The following is a 7,642-nucleotide window of genomic DNA, read 5'->3' as shown; positions in this document are numbered from 1 at the left end:
CATTCCTCCAGTAAGGTGAATCTCTTCTTCCATGCCTATCTTCAGCATTTCATCTTCACTAAGATCTTGGTTTGAAGCTAGGAATTTTCTATCAGAGTAGGGGTTTTACAGTCAGAATATCAGCTATAGCCCAAATCTCTGCTATAGTTCTGTATCAAAGAGGGAAGGGCTCCAAAACCCTACCAAATTCACTAGGGAGGTTGGATCCTGCTTTTCACATACCCACTGCTTGATATGTCTACCGACTACTGGTCCTGTCTCATCTAGATGGGCTTTAAACCTCCAAGATCCTGCAGTCTCAGAGGTGGTCCTTATTGGCACACTGTAAGGTAAAACTAGACTTTCCATTTTTAACAAAGGCTCATCTACTTGTACAATATCCCAAGATTCATGGAGTGAGCACTACAAATAACAAATATGAGCAATTTGACTCTTAACTCCACAAAGTGGAAACTTCCCTAAAGACAGGGACTGTCTTGGCCACTCTTCTAGGCATGCTTAAGCAATTTTACATCTCCATTTAAAGTGTTTTGGAAAAAAATATATAAACAGCTGTAATATGTGCTGCCAAAAGGGGGTCTCCAGCCTACTTCTGAAAACATAACTTAAATGTCAATGCCCCTTCCTTCTAGCAAAAATATCTTAGCCTGACTATTCATCTGGCTGGAGCTTTACTGTTACCAGCTATGTCAATGTGAAATTCTTTTGAGAAAAAAAAATCTATCAGCACATCATGAGTTTTAGGCTCTCTTCCCTTCAGAAATTCATTGCAGCAGTTTTTGATGGGAATGCTTGCATGAAGGGAAACCCTGGCAGATCATCTTGCTCATCAACGTCTCAAGTTGTTTTCATACCTGAGGATAAATGCTAAACTGACAGAGTTAGTCAGCAGAGTGCTTTTGGATAATGGGATAATGCCATTTTTAACAATGAACTGTGCATGCCTCTATAATGTCAAATACTGGTTTTTATACACACACTAAAGACATTGTTCCGGATGTACCTGAAAAGCAATTACGAAGTGCTGTAAAAGTAGCCTCAAGCAGAAGAAAAAGATTCTGTCTACACAAATGTACTGCTCCAAAATTCTGCCAATGAATTTCTCAGCCCCATAAAATAAATCTAATGGTACCTCTGTGTGTTTATTTCCGGCTAAGGACTTCAAAAGAGACAACAATCCAGTAAATAGACATTGCTTTTTTTCCTCAGGGTTATTACCCACTAATGTAATGAAGTTGCCACTTTCTAAACATGCTTTCATTTTGAGAAACACACAACTATTTCACTTTTCTCCATTACACGTGTGAAATACTGGAAGAAATGTCAAATATTTCCAAAATTTCTGCAGAAAATTATCTCACTGTTAATCAGTATTTACACCGAATTTCTTCATGTCAAACATACATGAGTTGTCTTGTCAGATGCACTGACATTTAAGGAAGTTTGGGATAAAAATATCAAGATATTGAGCTGAATACAAGAATGCTGACTTACGATTCAGAGAATGACAAGCTGCATCAGTTCCATTCTGTTCTTGGCAACAGTCAGTAATAAAAGGAGTCATCTTCCCACAGGATTTTAGTACTTCCAAAAATCTTCCTTTATTTATGTAATGCTATCAATCTTCAAAGATTTTCCAACAACTAAGAATGCTGTGACAGCTTAAATGACTGCCTAACTAAAAATCAGTACTAAAATGTTCAGTAACCAATTTTGGCTTTAAAATATGTAGACTACAACCGTTTGTGATGTCTGCTCAAACACATCTCCTCAAATAACTCTAAAGCTTTGTGCAAGCTTGGAAATTCTGTGTAACTTCTTCTCTCCATCTGAAAAAAATCTGACAAAATCTGAAAGTGGTGACCCTGCACACATTCCCTGAAGAGCTGAAAACTGTGAGCTCCCAATCTCCCAGCTGCAGAGTTTATATCCTAAAGTTAATGACACAGAACCGTGTTTACACCATGCACATCTTCAACTGGGCTTAAGCTTATGTCTTTACACATTCATAGCAATTCTGTACCTAAATAAGCATAAGCCTATGCTAATGACAAATTTGAAGAACAAACAGAACACATAAAAGTAAGGGAGGTGATGCCTAGCTTGATGATAATACTATTTGTCATAATACAATTTATACGTTCACCTTCAAAAGTCCGTTACTACTATGGCGTTTCACCAGGCCTGTAGGTTTATCTTAAAGTCTTTGTCTTGACTTTTGTTTCTGGTTCTGCAAACGGTAACATTTATTTTGTTATTTGCCCCATGGCTGGAGGTGTGTGTGTACAAGTTAAAAGATCCATGCTTTTCAATGAAGAGTCATTATCTAACATTGCACCTTACAGCAAAACTACCTGATTACATTTCTGTGTTACAACTGGCCTATTGTTTGCAATCACTTACATTTCCACAGCTCCAACACCTTTTTGTTGTTCCAGTAATCTCTGCCTTTTTGGTGACCCATATCCCTGCAATTTGCCAATTGAAAGCCATATCGGGTGCGTCACTGGAGCCTGTGGGTAACCTCATCCCCCTCACAGCAAACTGCTCTTCTCACCCCATGCAAAACAAACCAAACAGGAAAATCCCCTTTGCAGAAACCCACCTGTGTCATCTTCACAGCTGGGTAAACCTGCGTTTTCTTTCAAGGCTGGCATTGAGATCACCTTAGGCATAGCATTCTCAGTAATTTCCTATAATCTGAAGTTGCTGCTGTTACTGTGGTGAAGAAAAGGAAGGCAGGATTTTAAAGCACAGGAAGGACTGTAAACTTTATAATCAGTTGTGACCCAAGGCTTTACTGTCATTTACAGAGCAGAGTGATTAAAAGAACATGCAGAAGCAGGTAAAGAACTAAAAGTGAGTCAGTATTAAGAAAATATATGGTCCCTGAATATTGCACAAGGGATTTTGCTGAGGCTGAGTCTCTCTGATGCTGCTTTGGCACAGAAATTTTCTTCAAGTTCCAGCAGGCTGTTTATAGCAAGGGGTGGGAGGTGGGCAGAAGACAGAGAAGACTACTTTAGGCTGCCCAGGTACTGACAATAAAGATGGTTCTTCCTCAAAGATAAAAGTTTGTTTGGATTTGAGAGGAAAGGCTTGCTTGTTTAGATGTCAAAAAGCATAACGTCCAGGGCTGTGTATTCATCCTTAGTGTAAGAGATACATACATTTGAATCTTTCTACCTATTAAGCAACCACAATTCTGAGGAAAAATCTGAGTACAGACAATGTTTCTGTAGCATTTTGGAGTCTTAATTGTGAGCAATTCTTCTCCTGAAATGGTTTTTGTAATGGCCAGCGAATGGTGCAAAGCTCAAAAGCTGAAGCAAAAGAATTGGTATAAAACCATCATACAAGTTACAGAGGTACAGAAAAAGAAAGTAATTAAGAAAATAAAAAGTAGACCGGATGTACTCACTCATCACTAGACACGTTACATGATTAATCACTTGTCCTCGTTGTAACAGCGAAGCCAGGAAATCCACAAAACCTCAGTATGTATGTAATAGTGCATTTCTAGCTAACAAATTACAGCTATCAAGCTACAGAAAGAAGCATGCACTACATTTACTATAATTTAACACACTGGCCTTCCCTGAAAACCTGGCAAAGTCTGCAAAGATGCAAGCCCGTAGCATCAAGCTGTATATTTCAATGAGGGTAAAAATTCTAGTGTATAGCATTCGCATGAGATTTGGCTAGAAGACCAAGATGGCTCCGGGCAATTTGAGCAAAGTAGTTAATTGCAAAGGTGCTTACGATGATCCAGCTAAGCCAATGCATCCATTGCTAACCATAAAAACAGAGCAAATGTTATAAACAGGTTGTGGTGGCGTTACCTGGAGCCAAAGCACAAGCCTGGCTGCGTTTCATCTCAAACCACTGACCAGTCCTTGTGTTGTTTGGAAAGTATGGCTGACATCCGACTGCAGGCCGCCCTGTGAGGTTCACCAAACCACCAGCACTAAAGTGGTTACGTTGCTTTCTTCAAGACATTTTTGTGGCTTTCTTGGCAACACAGTGCTTGCCAGGTGAGTAGCTTAGCTGGGATGGTTTTATCTCTTTGCCACCATTTCTTTCAGAAGCACATTTCTTGTGCTTCAGTACCACTTCAGCCCCCCCCCTTCCTCTCAACCCTGTATAAAATACATGAAGAACCATTCTCTAAAGGGGCTGCAAGCATTAAAATAAATTTTCAGCCTAACTAGGAGCATTTTTAGTCTGAACTCCCTTACAACAAGCAGGAAATATCACCTCATTATTTATATAAATCTACTTACAGTACTTTTTATTTGAAACATAACTACCATTTCCACCATTTAAGGTGCAATTCTGTGGCAATTCATAGTGAATAATGTCTTAATAGGAGAAGATCACAATCCTGAAATGCTTTTTTCAGCTCTTCACAAGAAGCGGTTAATTAGCTATTGAATTAACTACGTGCACCTCAATTAATCCATGACCGGCTCCTAACATGCCTGTTAACAACCATCATCTGTTGCTAACAGGTTCTCTTGGTGCTTCATCAGTCAAATTCAGCTCAGGAAGAGACTACTTCATGTGAGGAAGAGGAGACTATTCCTATCAGCTCCCTGCACAAAGGGCTGTAGGTAATGGTCAATTTCCCAGAGATCAAAACTAGGAAGAGTGAGACAGGAGACTTACTCAGAAGATCTTTCAGGGCCCCATGTCGGAGCTGTGTAGGGAAATCCCTCATTCTGTACAAAGCATAGTCTGACAGACATTGTTCCTCATGGCTTAGTAATCTTTATTGCCCTCGTTTTTATGCCAGTGTTATGCCCTTGGAAGAACTACTCAAAGAAGGATAATGTATGGAACCTCACATCCTCTCATTTCTTGTGTTGTCTTTGGAAATTCCTAGACTTCCTGGCCATGTAGTCAGCGTTTGTGCTACCTTGGGGGTAATTCATCATCTAGGACAGTGAGAGACGTGTCCCATCCTTATCAACCACCACAGAAACATTTCAAAAAATGAGTCAGGTACTTGTCCTGACAATGATATCAGCTTCAAAATTTGGAGGGTTTTTCCATACATTACCTGTTTGGGGTTGCCTTTGACTGATTTATGTGTTTGCCAAAAAAGGCAAATAATCTTCAAGTTTTATTAAAAAAGAGAATATACTGAAATTGTAAAATACTCATTGGTTTGGGGGGGACCCTTTAGGAGCAGCATTCAAGCCAAGTTGGAGAAGGGAGGAATTGCAGAAGACGAGTCCCAGGGTACTTTGTGTGATCACAGCAAGGCACAGTCTCCAATGAAAGATTTACTTTGGGAAGGAATGGAGAAGGGCCGACCCTTGTACTACGTGCAATGAAATCACAAACAAGAAATAAGGGAAACTTTGAAACCTTTACTCTTTTCAACATCCCAAGATATTGAAATTGCCATTATAAAAACTGACGTTGCATTTAAGACATGACTGTGTTTGAACACTAAACTTGCAAAGAGAAGCCTGTTGGTATGAAATTAATTTATGTTCAGATCAACTGAGATGCCAGAGAATGATCACAGGTCATATCTCTTTGTAAATAACAAAGATACAAATCGTACCCTTGTTAATTAGATACAATTAAATGAGCTTTAGCTACAGTACACTTCCAATCTTGTCAGCTAAAAAAGGCTGATGTTTTAAGAAAGAAAATTAAAAATGAATGGTGGTAACAAACAACTTTTTCATTGCTGACATGTATTCAGATTAAGGGTTATATCTCTAATTAATCTTGAATACTCACCCCATGTAATCTAAATGACTGCGGAAATGAGGACTTTTCTTCATACCTAAATTTCCTCTTTAACAGTAATGGAAGCTAAAACACAAAGAAAAACAAAATAAGACAAATTTTAAATGCAAGATGGGTATACACCATAAACAGCTGCATTCCAATACTGCAGGAAGAAAAAAAATCTCACAGAATAACTTAAAACAGAAATTACCATTAATCCTTTTCTAAAACCATGTCTCCAAGAGCCTCTCAGAAGCACTTTGATCATACTGATGAAGGCCATCCAGACTCCTTGGGGAATTTCCAACACCCACCTCTTTCATTTTCTCAGGCAGTCACAGGAAAAGAGGTTTTGGGCGAAGATGCCAGCATGTACGAGGCGAGTCAGGATGTCTCAGGCATTACCCTTTCATGACTCTGACCACTCTGCTGACTATCTTCACATGGTACTTCACAGGATTAAGTTGCCTTGAGTTTCAAAGCTCCTAAACTAACAGCATCAAAAAATGAGTATTTTCTGTTGCTACAGTAATATTATCCAAGCAGTCCCACAACTAGTAAGTAGAGACTTCTGTCATGACCAGGCCTTTCAACTCCAATACACTCAGTAAGCTCTCAATCTTTTCTGATATATATATATATATATATATATATATATATATATATATATATATATCACTTCACATTCTACATAGATTTCTGTTTAACAGGACACTTGAGTACTGGGAATTCTCTAACCAATTTGTGATGGGCTTCTTCCACAGTCTGTTTTCCCATAGACTTACGTTCACGTTTCCAAAAGAAACACCATTCATCTCTTCTAAATTTCTGACATCCAGGGTATGGAGGTTCTTTGTTCCATTTCTGTTCGCATCACGTTAGCACTGTTGCAGCAATATGAGTAGTATGACTGATTTCGTATGCTTAATTAGCCCAGTTACAACATCTGCACATAGTACAAAATTAGAGGGCAGTAATTGTAAAGGTACATTCTTCCCATAACCAGACACATCAAGAATCACATCCACTGTTTGTAATTAAATACTATCACTTAAATTTGAGACCTGATGTAGGTGGGCGAGACAACTGTCAGCTTTCCAGAAGAATGCATTCTGCCATGTATCTGGAAGTTGTTGTTATGCAGCAAAGCAAATATGCATCCATACCCATAATGTAGTACACCAGACTTACATTATATTATGCTCGAGTATCAGCTTAAAAGTTACTTTCAGATCAGCATAAAATCCAAGGGTTTTGCAAGCAACAAGTTGGGTTCCAAACCAAAGCAACCACAGATTACTTTCCTACAGGAGTGAAAAACTCAGCCAAAAGCAAGTTTAGTTCTTCTTCACTGCTTGATGATTTCTGGTAGGCAGCTTTATTCCATAACCTCTCAACTACGACTTCCCTTGCTTGTTTTTAACCACTTCCGCCAGCCAAGAATAAGAAGGCCAGAAGTCACATCAGGACAGCTGAGTAGGGTCAGGAAAAAATCTGAACAGCCCTAGTACTGGTTGGAGAAGGGTCGGAAAACAGTAGAAACCAGCTACAGCCACAAGGAAAGTGTGGGAGGAGACTTAGAGCAATAAGAGGAGAAAACTGCAAAAAATAAGACTGGCAACAAATGGGCTACTTGGGCAGATGGAATAAAAAATATATTACCTTGCTTTTGCATCCTGGATATTTGTCTTATTCCTGTCCAAAACATTAAACCTGTGTTTCTCTTTTGACCATTCTCAAATAAAAACAAAAAAACATAGTCTCTCGCATCCACGCACAGCTCCTTACAGGCCTAGAAGCAGCTGCAGTCACTTTTGGAGGACTGGAGGAGACAGGATAGGCTACATGTTTTGACTATGCAAAGGTCTCCATTTCAGTCACTGTAGTTCTTGGG

Source organism: Tympanuchus pallidicinctus, unplaced genomic scaffold (assembly GCF_026119805.1).
Source record: "Tympanuchus pallidicinctus isolate F22 unplaced genomic scaffold, pur_lepc_1.0 scaffold6, whole genome shotgun sequence".
Taxonomy (NCBI): Eukaryota; Metazoa; Chordata; class Aves; order Galliformes; family Phasianidae; genus Tympanuchus; species Tympanuchus pallidicinctus.
Note: the sequence above shows the minus strand (reverse complement) of the source record.